Here is a 14,678-nt window from a genome sequence, read left to right on the forward strand (position 1 = left end):
GCAGAGGCAAATTAAGCAACTCCTAGAGTCAGAAGCATCAGTAATTTGGGAGCCTTTCATGTGCTTGGTAATTAATAACAAATAAACAAAATTATCACCAAAACTATAACTCATCAAATTTGATGTGCTCCCACAGGGCCTGCTCTAGATTTTAGTGGATATGTACGGTGAGTCCAGGGGTGATTAATATGAGCCTTAATTGCAGGGAGGTAGGGAACCCTTTCTTGGAGTCCACAACCTGTCAGCTTCTCTCTCTTTTGTCACTCTTAAGTCGTGGCTACCTGTGGGGGTAAAAATGAGGCTGCAGACCATAAGGACGTCACTGTATGTACACAGAAGGCTGCCTTCTGCCTCGTTCTCACAGTGTGCCCTCTCATAGAGCTTTGGGTTGAAAATCCATAGCCGCAAAGACACTGATTCAGCCAGAAACTCTAGTTATCTAATTGGTTATCAACACTCAAGCATCTCAAATATTTTAACTGGCTGCTAAGTCCATTGCTCAGGTTACAGAAAGCATTGGGAAGGATGCCAAGGAGGGAGAGGAAGGGTGTAAGGTGGAAAGCTTCTCGGCTAAAGGAAGAAGAAGAGTGATGGGAGAAAAGACATGTTGGGGCAGGGCACAGTCGCTCACACCTGTAATCCCAGTACTTTTGGAGGTCGAGGTGGGCAGATCAGGAGTTCGAGACCAGCCTGGCCAACATGGTGAAACTCTGTCTCTACTAAAAATACAAAAATTAGCCAGGCATAGTGGTATGCATCTGTAATCCCAGCTACTTGGGAGGCTAAGGCAGGAGAATCACTTGAACCCAGAAGGTGGAGGTTGTAGTTAGCAGAGTCTACACCACTGCACCCCAGTCTGGGTGACAGAGCGATACACTGCTTTTAAAAAAAAAAAAGACGGCTGGGTACGGTGGCTCATGCCTGTAATCTCAGAACTTTGGGAGGCCAAGGTGGGCAGATCACGAGGTCAGGAGATCGAGACTATCCTGGCTAACATGGTGAAATCCTGTCTCTACTAAAAATACAAAAATTAGTTGGGCGTGGTGGCATGTACCTGTAGTCCCAGCTACTCAGGAGGCTGAGGCAGGAGAATCGCTTGAACCTGGGAGGCCAAGGTTGCAGTGAGCCAAGATAGCATCACTACACTCCAGCCTGGGCAAGACTGCATCTAAAAAAAAAAACAAAAAAAAAAACCACACACACATGTTGGGGTGAAGGTGGTTGAGGACTACTTGGAAAAGAAAGAGATTCCTGAGCCTCTGCCAGGACCAGTTTCCATAGTCCAGCCACACGGTGTCCAGCCCTAACCCACCCCTGCTATACAGTTTGTAAACTGCAGGCAGATGGCATCCAGGGTGAGAGGGCCTTTGGCAGAGCTGGGTCCCAGCAGCGTTGCTGCAGCAGGTGGCCAGCTTGCTGGGGATCCACATCTGCCTGGCACAGGGAGGCTAGAAATCAGAGTGGACCCTCCCCGACAACCTACTGGCAAAAGCTGAAAACCTGAGTGGCTTCTGTGCTATCTGCACTATTTGGCTTTGTTTCCTTCCCTCCTCGGCTTGATGCTCCTTTGTCGCATGCTTACTTACAAAACTTACTGGGACCTGATTTAGGGCTCTCTGCTCTGTTCCATTGATTTTTCTTTGCTTCCTACTAATTACTGTAATGGTACGATACCTACTTAGGACATCTGTCCTATCACTACTAATGCTATACAAATATCAAGATAATGGAGTTCACTCTTCTCGCTCTGTTTATTACCTATGTAAAAAGCAAATCGCTTTATGTTCAGGGTAAAAGATGTTAGGACTAAGATTGGATCTTGTAATTATCTTCTTCCTTTATTGTTTCGTTTAGTTTAGTTTTTGAAAAAGCATGAGGTCAGGTGGTTAAAAGAAAATGCTTATTAAATTGAAAAAAAGAGCAGCAAAGGCAGAATATAAGCTTTTTAAAAAATTGAGGATAGATGTAATAACCGCATGGAAATAAGATTCTGTAAAGAAAACTAAGCCTCAGAAGTAAAACAGCTGTGATTGTCAGTCTTCAATCTCTTGTCAAGATGCTTTCGCAATGAACTGAGAATCTGTACAGTGGAAGGAAATTCACTCATATGATTATATTTTCTTCCTCCCCTTTTATTTTCCACTCTCATTTCCCTTTCATAGACACCCATCCCAAGGAGCTTGACGTCTATTCTTTATGTGCATTTTGGTAAAATGTGTGCTGCTGTTGCGTATGCATGTATTTTTATTTGCATCATTTTCCCTATGCATTAAAGTCCTATCCCATTGTGTGTGTTCATGTGACCCACTGCTTCATGCCACTGCATAGTTCTTCGTGATTTGCACCCCTCACTTATTTATCCACACCCCCAGTGGTGGATACCTAGATTGTTTCCAACTCGCCAGCACAATGATTCCAGAAACATCCTTGTCTCCTTCATATAGAGACCCATGTGAGAATTCCTATGGGGTGCATTCCCAGGAGTAGAACTGGTGAATCCTGAGGTATCCACATATTTAATTTGAGTAAGAACCACCAGATTGCCTCCAGCAAGGCTATACCAGTCTACATCCCCACCAGCAGTGCATGGGGTTTCCTGTATCACCACACCCCGTCCCATTCCTACCATCAATTTTTAGAGTGATCTGCTTTACTAATTTTTGCTAGTCTAACGAGAATAAGTGAAGTTGTATACTTTCTCTGATGAGTTTGAGCACTTCTAAACTTGCATATCAGTATCAGCGAGGTAAGTTAAGTGATGTAACAGACCTCAAACCTCAGTGGCTTAACAAAATAAATGTCTGTGTTCACATCACAGACCATGGTGGGGGGCAAGGGAAGGGTACTCCCCCAGTGGTCCTTTGGGCACTCAGACTTCTTCCATTGTGTGGTTCGAGGGCCCCAGAGCCTTCCATTGGATTCTCTGCATCCAGCCAGGAGAGGAGGGGAGAGCGCTCTCGGAGGAGACTGGAACGCAAGGGTTTTGAGGGCACAGTCTAAGTAGTGCTATACATTAATCTAGTCATATTCTTTGGGCCAGAACTCCATCACATGGCCTGAGGCAAGGGGGCTGCAAAATACAGCCTGGATGTGTGCTGAAAAAAGGACATGCAAACTGGGGAGGAGTTAGACAATCTCTGTCACAAAATGCTTGCTAGCTTTTGGAGTTTCCTCTTCTATAAATTTCCTGATCACATTCTTGCTCCTTTTTGTCTTTAGACTTTTTCCTATTGTTGATTTGCAGTAGTTCCTTGTATATTCTAGAAGATATCTGTCCCCTGTTGGTTTTATTCACTGTAAATATTTCTTCCAGTCTGTCCGCCTGATCACTTTGGCAGGAATCTAATTATCAAGCAGGAATCTAATTTTTTAAAATTGTTTTTGTATTTGTTTACAATTTGGGGGGATTTGTTTGTTGGTTTGTTTGTTGAGACAGGGTCTCACCAGGCTGGAGTCCACTGATGCAATCACAACTCATTGCAGCCTCGACCTCCCGGGCTCAAGCGATCCTCCCATCTCAGGCTCCTGAGTAGCTGGGACTTCAGGTGCATGCCACCATGCCTGGCGTTTTTAATTTTTAGTAGAGTCGAGATCTCACTACGTTGCCCAGGCTGGGGTTTACGATCTTAACCTCTGGATTCCTCTTGAGTGTACTTCGTATCAGGCACAGAAGTCTTTAGTCACTTTACCTTCCTTTGTCAATTTTCTCATCAGTCTCCAGTTTGCAGAGGAGTCACTTGTTCAGGCACAGCGAAGAAGACGTTCTCCCAGAGAAAAAGGCCTGCTAGAAAGCTAATTTCCCTGCCTCTAACTCTCTTTTTCGGCATCCAATTTCCCCTAATCCTGTAGTCCCTAGCCTAGAGAAACTCGGTTCTCCAAAGCCTCTATGGAAATGGGCAAAACTGTTTAAGAAGCCCTTTCAACTGGCTGAAGAGGGAGACAAGAACCAGCTCATGGAGCGTGTGTCTATTAAAATGGTTGCAACAGTAAACAGTGCCAAACTGGAACTTTCTCGAACACACTGGAACTTCTAATCCGTCTCATGTTGTGTGTTGACTTTGATTTCTTGTTCACACCGTCTGACCCTTTCCCTGAAAAGCCCTCCCTCCCTTTGCTTGTCTAAATTATTTTATCTTTAGTACTCAGCTTGGGCATGAATTCCAGGAAGGCTTCACTGACCTCCCCCCACCACACCCCCAGGGCTAGGTTAATGGACCTCTTCTATACTCCCCAGTGCCCTGAACATCTCTCTCTCACTGAACTTGCCACATGATGCTGCAATGGCCATTTGTCCACTAGACGGTAAGCTTTTGGAAGAGCCTGAATCCCATTCATCTTTGTATTCCTCCCACTTGCATGGGCCCTAACGCATAGATTGGCCTTAATAGCCGTTGAACGGATCTAGTGAGTTAATTGTGCCCCATCTGCTGCAATTGGCCCTACTGCCCCAGCTTCCTGGGCTTTAAGGAGGTTTTCACTATAGCAGAGAGAGGCTGGAAGCATTCTCCTGCAGGGGCCAGCTGGTGTGCCTCTCCCGTGGTCTGTCATCCAGGCAGCATATGGGCTAGCCTACATCCCTAGGGGGACCCTGGGCCAGCAGGTCTGGGTTCGCTTTCCTGGGCCTCAGCTTCTGCGGTGGAGGCGGGGCAACACGTAGAATACATGGCCCGGTGGAGGTCAAGGCACTCTGCGCTGGCTGCGGCCCTCCTCTTCCCGGTTTCCCCATTCAGAGGTCAGGATCTGGGAGAACAGAACAGGCTGCAGGCAAATGAGCAGGCGGTGGACAAGCAAAGGAGGGAAGAGCCCTCCCACCTCACTGGCCCTGCAGCCCGCCAAGCTCGAGATTCGGCTGCCCTCTTGTGCCCAGAGAGTGAAAAACAAGGGAAATAACCCCAAAACAGGTCTCAGTCTGGTGACTGCAGCCATCCTGCTGTCCTTGTGCGTCCTTTTCCCAAAGGGCACATCACAGAGACACACATTCAGTAGGATGACCTGCCTCGTCCCCAAGAATGGGCCATCCACCCCAGTCACTGCCTGTACCTTCCCCTGGAGGTCTGAGTACCTAAGACCCTTCTCTGGAAAGGAAAAAGGAAGGGCTTGAAAATGTATAAGGGAATTCTCTGGGGCAGGGCGGGCAGACAGGGTGTGGAACAGGCGGGATCAGCTCCTGTCTGCCTGTAGATTCTGCTTTTGGAGGTGTTCTCTGCTCCACCTTTGGAGAGCTCTGGTCCAGTGAAAGGGTGACTGCTGGGCTCAACACCCCTGCCCCAGGGGCGCCCCGCTTTCACACCACCATCTGGCCGTGTGAGCCCAGTCCAGGTCTGTCTATCCCAGGGACTTGTAACTCAGCCGTCCCTCCAGCCCTCTGCCCCAGGTTCTCTCCACAGTGCCATGCTGTGGGTTTTCTACTTTTAGGGCTTCTCCCACTCTGAAAGTCATAACCCCATCTTTATTTATTTTTTCATTGTCTGCCTTCCCTTCCCTTCCCAACTAGAATGAGAGCAGGGCCCTGTTTGGCTCATTCTCCGTGGCCTCAGAATGCAGAACGGGGCCTGACACACAGCAGACTCTCAGTACATGTTTCCTGATGGAGGTTCCCAAACACGCTCAACATCCTTCCACGGCCCCACCTTTGTCACGTGGCTTCTTCCACCTGAAACACCTTCAACACCCTAGCCCACCACCACCTTCATCTCACTGCCTGCCTGGCAACGTGCTAGTTTCTGTTAGTTCCAACTCAGCGTGGACATATTCCTCTTTGTGAAGACTCCCTTATCTCTTCCAAATTTGGCATTTCTTTCTGTGTGCTCTCACCTCCTATAAGCTGCTGCTGTTACTGTCTGCAAGCCCAGCAAGGGCAAAAATTGTTATCCTCACATTCTTAGTGCCTGGCAGATCGCAGATGATATATGAACACTTACTGGTGAACTCTGATTACCGGGGCTCCTAGAGCCATGCCTGAGCTACCTTCCTAGCATTGTCTCCTTCTGCTCTGGCATAGGGAGCCCACCCTCGAGCCAAATGAAACATCACATCATTCACCCAGCATCTTCCTAAGCTCCCTTTGGATGGGGTTAACACTCAGCTTCTGGTCCCATCTGCTGCAAGATTCTCCTGGTATCCAACTCCTGATCTGACCCCAGCACCATGCTTTCAGCAGCGTTTTTCCTCTAGCAGGAATGCCTTTCCAACCATCACCCTCCTTTAACACTCATCTTCGCTGCAGCTTCCTCCAGGAAGTCTTCCCTGGTTCCCCAGCAGGAACTAATCCCTTCCTCTTCTGTGCTTCCCATCATCCCCTTGTATTAGAATTAGCCAGTTCTGCCTTGTAGTAGAGTCCCATGCCTACTCAGTGGGGACTTAATAAAAGTACGTTGTGTGTTTTTTAATAAATTCAGTGAATTGTAAGCTCTTTACTGTCACTAGCCACGCCTTGTACATGTCAGTATCACCCTCCCTCCTGTGACGCCAATAGCAATACCTACTCACACTAGGCCCATGTGTACGTGGTGACTTGAGGATCAAAGCAGTCAATAGTCTCCCAATGTGAATGCTCATGTAACTAACACCAGGTCCTTAGAAGAACCTATCCCAGGACACACACCCTCATCCTGTGTGGCCCAGGCTGGCCCATCCTACCTTATGTAGCAAATAGGGCACCAGACAACCCAGTCCTGCCTAGGGCACTGACCCTGGAAACCCTGGGCATGTGCCTTGATCTTTGCCTTATGCCTTCCCATCCCATCACAGCTTTCCAGCTGCACACGCCTGTGTACACCTGGAGCTCCCCTTGGATGGAGTTAGCACTCAGCCTCTGGTCCCATCTGCTGCAAGCTTCTCCTCGTATCCAACTTCTGATCTGACTCCAGCACCTGGGATACGACCTCATTCATCAACCATGTGGTAGCAGCACTGGCAGATCTAGCCACCTTCCACTGCTTGAATCACCACACACATACATGCACACACAGTCACATATGCACACCTAATACACACACACACATACACACATGTATGAGGATTAGGTCCACCTCCTACCCCTACCAACAGTCACCTCTGGTACTCTCTGCCTGCTTGGAGCACTGGCCCGTTCTATCACACCAGGTGCCCAGAACAGTAGTGCCTTCTAGGGACAGTGCCACAACCTTTGTACCTGAGAACAAAGAGAGTGCTCTTGATGTAGCTGATATAGTTTGGATATTTGTCCCCTCCAAATCTCATGTTGAAATGTAATTCTCAATGTGGGAGGTGGGACCTGGTAGTAGGTGTTTGAGTCGTAGGGGCAAATCCCTCATGAATGGCTTAGTGCCATCCTCGCAGTAATGAGGGAGCTCTTTCACAAGAGAGCAGATCATTAAAAGAAGCCCGGCCCCTCCTCCTCTCTCTCTTGCTCCCTCTCTCGCCATGTGACATGCCTGCTCCTCCCTTGCCTTCTGCCATGATTGTGAGCTTCCTGAGGCCTCAACAGAAGTTGAGCAGATGTTAATGCCATGCTTGTACAGCGTGCAGAACCATGAGCGAAATAAAGCTCTTTTCTTTACAAATTTACCCAGTCTCAGGTATTCCTTTACAGCATTGCAAAATGGACTAACATAGTAGCCAATATATTTCTTCTTTTAGTCATGGGTAAAGGATAAGGTAAAAACCACCGATGTCAGCACTAACGGAGAGAAAAGAGGCAGAGTAGGCGCATGAGGCAGAATGTGGTCAAGGGCTTATGTGTTGCAACTATGTTTAGTGTGAGGACCGGCCCTGGGCAAAGGTTTTGATGCTGAGCTTAGCACTGAGCTTTAGAGTACTCCACAAATATTTGTTGAATGCCCACCTCCCATGCCCATCAACGGTTACCTCTGGTCCTCTCTGCCGGCTTGGAGCACTGTCCTGTTCTACCACAGCCTTAGTGGTGCCCTCTAGGGATAGTGCCACAATTACATCTAAGGTTCTTTCACTTATCTTGAAGTTCACCTAACACAGTATGTTATTTCTTCTCCAGGTCTCCAGATGTGGGAATTCCTGCTGTTTACCCCCCAATCCCACTCCTTCACGTGGCTTCCCATTAAATATCCTTTACATCTCACCAATGTGCTGCTACTTCCTTCAAAAAGTCTTTCCCTGAGTGCCGCCTCCCTGCCTCAGACTAGGTTAGATGGTTTGCATTGGATCAAGAAAGAAGACAGCTTCTCCAGCTCTCTTTAGCACCGCTCATTTCATGCATACAAATAAAGTCAGCCAAAACTCTTACATACCACACCACACACATAATTATTTACTAAGTGCGTTCCTATTATATCTTTGGGGTCTTACGATAACCCTGGGGACAGGTATTATTATTTCCATTTCTTTCTTTCTTTTCTTTTCTTTTCTATGTATGTATTTATTTATTTATTTATTCATTTATTTTTGAGACAGAGTCTTGCTATGTTACCCAGGCTGGAGTGCAATGGCACGATCTCGGCTCACTGCAACCTCCACCTCCCGGGTTCAAGCGATTCTCCTGCCTCAGCCTCCTGAGTAGCTGGGATAACAGCTATGAGCCCCAACGTCCAGCTAATTTTTGTATATTTTGTGGAGATGAGGTTTCGCCATGTTGACCAGGCTGGTCTTGAACTCTTGACCTCAGGTAATCCACCCGCCTCAGCCTCTCAAAGTGTTAGGATTACAGGTGTGAGCCACTGCACCTGGCAATTATTTCCATTTCAGAGATGAGGAAATTAAGGCTCTGAGATATTAATGACCCACCAAAGGTCACAGAGCAAGTAAGCCAGAGCCGAAGAGGAAAAGCCATGTCTCCTGATGCAGAAACTTGTGTTCATCTCATTTCATGGGGTGGGGCTGCAGTATTCGCAGGGGTGAGGATGGAGGTGCTGAATGGGCTCAGAAGTTGTGTGGTGATAAATTGCCTAAACTAGGAGATCATGGGGGGCTCTCCCCTCTTCTCTCTATGCAACCCTGCAGAGCCCTTGAAACAAGAAGCAGCACAGCTTTATTTCCTCTGGTCCACTTCTTTCTCCCCTTCCCTGGGCCATAAGTGGAGCATATTATAAACCTCTCTGTTTGAGATCAACATTCCTGTTTACCTGGCAATCATGTATAAGACTCTAAAAGCACTTGCTGGTAAGGGTTCTAAATAAAACGGACTAATTGGAGAGGAAAGCAAATGAGGTAGCAGGATGGTGGCTGGAAATCCTGCCCCTATGCACTCCCAGCTCCTACCAAGTCCGCTGCATCAGTGCCTTTGCCGGGCCGCAGAGAACATCCCCGGGTCATCTGAGCAGTCGTGGAAGTGGCTCTCACCTGCCTGCTGAGCCTTCTCCAACTTCTCAAAATCCAAGCCTGTCTTCTGCAGGGGCTTCTGCAGAAATTCCTCTCCAGGGGCAGGGTGGAGAACCTCCTGTCCCACGCCATGTGGAAGCCGGTCTCAAAGCCTCTGCTTGTTGCATACGGCCCCTGGGTTGAAGCAGGGTCCCAAGCTGGCACAAGCTATCTTGGCAGGTACCCAGGGTGGGTGGGGGGAGCAGCCTGAAACCACAGGGAGAAAATGAGGCAGTCGGCCAGGGGCAGGACTGCAGGTTTCAGAGGCCATTCTTTCCAAATGTCACATGTAAGCACACTTGAGTAGCTTTCCTTAACCACTCCTCCTTTTCAGCCCACTTCTCTCTAGAAAGAAGGAAATGGAAAGAGTGGCCAGCTGGGTCATGCTTACCTCATGGGACATACAGATCACTCCTGGTCATTCTCTGTGTCTCATACACATACTTGCAGGATAACAGTATATTCTAACCCTAATCCTAACTATAACCCTAACCCTAACCCTAACCTATACACAACTCACAGGATACCAGAATATTCTAACCCTAACCCTAACCCTAACCCTAACCCTAACCATAACCCATACACACTCTCGCAAGATATCAGAATATTCTAACCCAAAACCTAACCATAACCCTAACCGCAACCCATACACACACTCACAGAATCTCAGAATATCAGAATCAGGTCACTCCTTTTACAGATGAAGACACCGAGTCCTGGAGACATAGTTGTGACATCAGCTATTGGCACAGGCAAGCCTAGGGCCTGCCAACCCTGCAGTCAGTGCTCTTTCCACTTGCCGCCTCTCTCTCTGCAATGTGCTTCTGACAATCAGCCCATTCTTCTTTCTCTGCCTGGTCCATGCCTTAAAACAAGTCAGGCAAGTGCAAAGGGGAATGGAAAGTCTGCCTGGCACCAGCAGAGCAAAACTATTCGTACAAAGTGAGCTTGGTAGACGTTGTTGAAGATGTCCAGTACCTCCATCATCTTTCCCTCCCAGTGTCCCCTGGCCACACACTCCACTCAGTTGTCACACACATTCTCTTCTTAAATACCTGTTACAGGATGTGAGGCTCATTCATACTGAGGTATAAATAAGGACGAGCACTTAAAGGGTTACTCTTTACAGCTCTTCAATAGTATATTACAAATGTCACTGTCTTAAGCAAAAGGAAGAAGGACTTAATGAACAACTTCAACCTTCTTACTTAACTGGGGTATGGGGTATTTTGGGAGTGAAGATGCTATGGCGGACTTTCCTGGAGCCCCGAAATTACACAAGCTAAGTAAATTCTATTCTGCCTCAAAGTTAGATTGGTCTTAATTCCATTCGCAACTCCAATCCCAGTGATGGCCTTCTCTGTGTTGCCCTGTTCCCAGCAGTGAAAGGTCACCTCAGGAGACCCACAGAAACGTTCCACAGGTTTGGGGTCAAAAGTCTGGAGGCTGTAATTGGAACAACAGGAACACTGACCAGTCAGAACGGTTGCCTGCCATCAAAAGCCAGCAGACTGTCATCCTGCCTGTTATGCATATGCCTGGGCTCAGATCCTGGCATCTGGGACAGTTTTCTTCTGGCTCCAGGCTTGTCTCTAGCCATCTCTTTCGGTTCCCTCCTTTGGGCTTTATAGAACTGGCTCTTCCTTTCTTCTTCCTGCAGTTCCACTGACGTTCTTCTTTCTTAGTCTCCATCTTTCTTGCCATTTCTACATGAGCCCCACAGAAAATTCTTGATTCAGAGAGCCACATGAAACTCTGGCATCCTCAAGGTGCAAAAACAAACACCAAACTCCTTGTCTAATCCCTTCAAGCTCACATACATATTTTACCACTGGAGACCAGTCAAATGACTGCAGCCTGTTCAGCTCGAGGCCATTCTTGTCCGTGTAGTTGTAGTTGGAAGCAATGGTCTCCTAGACAGACTCCCAGGCAGAGACGAGCTGATAATGGCGGCCTCAGGGCCAATGCCAATTAGTCATTTTCCTATCAGCCCATCTATTTTAGAACAAGAATATTTCTAAATCATCAGTACTGAAGCATGGCTCTGAGGTCCACCCAAAAGGTTCTACTTTCTTTAAACTTATTAGAGAGACATGCTTGTTTGGGGTGAAGAGAGTCAACCACTTGGGAATGCAAACTCTAAGATTTGGAATTTAATCTGCACTAACAGCCTTAGGCACCAATGAGCACAGTCCCCAGCACTGAGCAGGGATGCTTTGGGTAGGAGGGGAGTGTTAGGAGCAGGAAGGCACTGAGGGGTGGGGCAGCAATGAGTAGAGAACCAGCTTTGTCACTTCAACTGCCAATCAACCACTGTAAATTAACTGTTCAGAGATACCTGGTCACATTCATGAGGACACTTGCTTTCCTATTCCAAGTGTTCTTCACTGAAGTGCTGTATGGCCCCAGGGAGACCATCTGTAACATGGTCTCAAATTTTTTTTTTTTTTTTTTTTTTTTTTGAGATGAAGTTTCACTCCGTTGCCCAGGCTGGAGTGCAATAGAGCGATCTCAGCTCACTGCAACCTCCAACTCCTGAGCTCAAGTGATTCTCCTGCTTCAGCCTCCTGAGTAGCTGGGATTACAGGCACATGCCACCATACGTGGCTAATTTTTGTATTTTTAGTAGAGACGGGGTTTCACCATGTTGGCCAGGCTGGACTCACACTCCCGACCTCAGGTAATCCACCCACCCCAGCCTCCCAAAGTGCTGGGATTACAGGCGTGAGCCACCGCGCCCAGCCTTAAACATTTATTAAGTGTCAACTGTGTTCTAAGAATCTCGCTTGGCAGCATGGGTACTAAAATGAGAATATAGGGTCTACACACAGAACCCTTGGTCTCTTATTCCTATCTTGCCTTCTCTCTAGCTAGGGAGAGACTGGGTTGACACAAAATATCAATATCATTTGGATTCTGGCAAGGGGTTTCCAAAATGAACAAGGCAGTGAAGAGAGAAAACGAGCTGAACCTGTTATAATTCCTCCTCTCGCCCAGCCTCTAACCTCTTGTTCAGCAAGAAGCACCTCTTGCCATCTGCCTAAGCTGGAAGCTTTCACCCTCTTATCCCTGAGTTGTAACTGGTCTTTAAATGTCTTCAGATGGCAGAGCACCTGGAAGTCTTGGCCCTTTTTGTAGAATGACAGGAAATAGTCATCTCTTTAATTCTAATACACGAATTATGAACAATTTTGCCAGCAGGAAACATACCACACTACAGTAGTCAGGTCCATAGGCAATATAAAATCAGAGGCACATACATGCAGATCCAGGAAATACAGAAACACAGGCTATTGAACTTAGCATGCTTATTCACTCCTGGGTTCTGCTGCTACTCTTCATTTGCTCCCCGCTCATTTGTTTTATCCGTAGGGTACAGTGGCAGATAGGCTGAGGCAGGCATCAGAGGTTTAAGAAAAGTTTATGGCAGAAAAATTTTAAGTGGGAAAAGTCTACCTAGTGGGTTATGTTATTTTTTCTCCTGTTAATCATGAAAAGATACCCATTGTTTGATTTCAATGGTCTAACCTGGCTAGTACCATTGTTTCCCTAGGGGCAAATCTGGAAGCCATCCACAATGATGTTTTCATGAGCCACAGTGGTGACGGGGCAGAGCAGTCAAGGCCACCCTGCAGGTGGAGAGAGGCTTCCTGCTTTCCGATGCCTTCGCAGCTTCACTCAGGACCATCAAAGATACAGCTCTTAGACTTTATGGGGGCAGGAAATCTAGACCTCGGAAACGTCAGAGACTTTGAAGGTCTCCCACCATGGACCATGTATCAAGTGGAACTAAAATTTTCCCATAGGGCAGTTTCACACACTCTGAAGGTCCAAAGTGTCTGTCAGTTACCTGGTGGCTCTCACCAACCCTGCCCCAGGGTTGAAGTAGATCTGCACCCGATGTAAAGTTTTCACAGCTACCCTGAGCACCCACAGACCTCCCACAAGGTTGAAGGAGATCAGCATCTGACTTAATCATGTCATCATAGTCCTTCTGCAGGAAATGGAAGAATCCATTTCCCAAAAGATGCTGGCTGGATTTGAAGTAGTCCAGGTGGGCTGTGGGCTCACAATCTACCCGAAAGATGTCAGGTGCTGTGGGTCCCCGAAGAGTCATGGAGGGCAGGGATTTTGTCCAGGAAGGAGCAAACCATCTGATTCCCTGGGACCTTCTTGACTGAGTTCAGACTCAATAACCATCCCCCCAACCCCAGCTCCACCTCTAGACATTTAGGTGAAGAATTGAACAGCTGACGAAGGAAGTTTCCCGAAACTTCCTCTCCCAGGTATTCACCTCTGTCACAACCACCTCTCCCTCCTTCCAGTTCTTTCTCTGCACAGATGTCCCCCTCAACCAGCCCCCAGGCTTTTCAGCAGCTTACGGTTTCCCATCTCTTCTGCTCCACTGTACTGCACTCTCTTCTACAGTGGGTTTTTAAGTAGCATACATAATTAATTTTTAAACAAAATCTCATGTGAACCACCAGAAGCTGTGAGATACTAGGATGAAGATGTCTTCATTGGGTTTTAGTCTTTAGTGTTTTCAGCTCCCGAACACAACACCCTGGTTTTTGTGCCAGACCACTGAGTGGATGCTGATAATTCGTAAACTAGGGAACACAGGAAGAAGAACAGGTTTAGATGAGGGTGAAGAGGATGACATGATGAGAAATGAGGAGTTTCATTTGGAGCATGCTTGGCTTAAGGTTGAAAAATTGACTCTAACCCAGATGCAGGTCAAAAACTCACAGAGAGACCTGAGTTCGAGCCATAGATGCAGTGGGATAAGTGTACAAAAAGCACCTGCTCTATAACTGCACTGAATTTCTTCTTCAAGTCCCCATTCAAATGGGTAGCAGACATTAAATCTCCATCATTTAGAGGCTCCCGTCACTGGGGTTGGGGTGGGTGGTACTTAGTGCCAGACACAAGGGCTAACATTTGTCCCTACTACTGGCCCCTACTGAGATTATATTGTATAATTTGGTCTGAGATCACAGATTTTAAAAGGTTGCAACATCCCCTTTACCCAATCTCAATATCTTTCTCCCTTTTAAAACAAACTTCCCTCTCTCTTTTATCCCCATTCTCCACTTTTATGGACTGAATTATGCCTTCCTCCCTGCCCCCTCCCAAAATTCATATGTTGAACCCCTTGGCTCCAATATGATCACTGTATTTGGAGATAGAGCCTTTACAAAGGTAATTAGGGGCCGACCATGGTGGTTCACGCCTGTAATCTCAGCACTTTGGAAGGCTGAGGCAGGTGGATCACTTGAGGTTAGGAGCTCCAGACCAGCCTGGCCAACATGGTGAAACCCTGTCACTACTGAAAAAAATACAAAAATTAGCAGGGTGTGGTGGTG

General features: G+C 47.3%; 1 protein-coding gene across 1 annotated transcript in view; it reads right to left on the bottom strand.

The window, feature by feature from the left end:
* The window catches only part of NNMT (nicotinamide N-methyltransferase), a 53,534-nt gene that overhangs the window by 30,935 nt on the left and 7,921 nt on the right, over positions 1–14,678 (bottom strand). The window lies entirely within an intron of this gene.

This window comes from Papio anubis, chromosome 12 (genome assembly GCF_008728515.1).
Source record: "Papio anubis isolate 15944 chromosome 12, Panubis1.0, whole genome shotgun sequence".
NCBI lineage: Eukaryota > Metazoa > Chordata > Mammalia > Primates > Cercopithecidae > Papio > Papio anubis.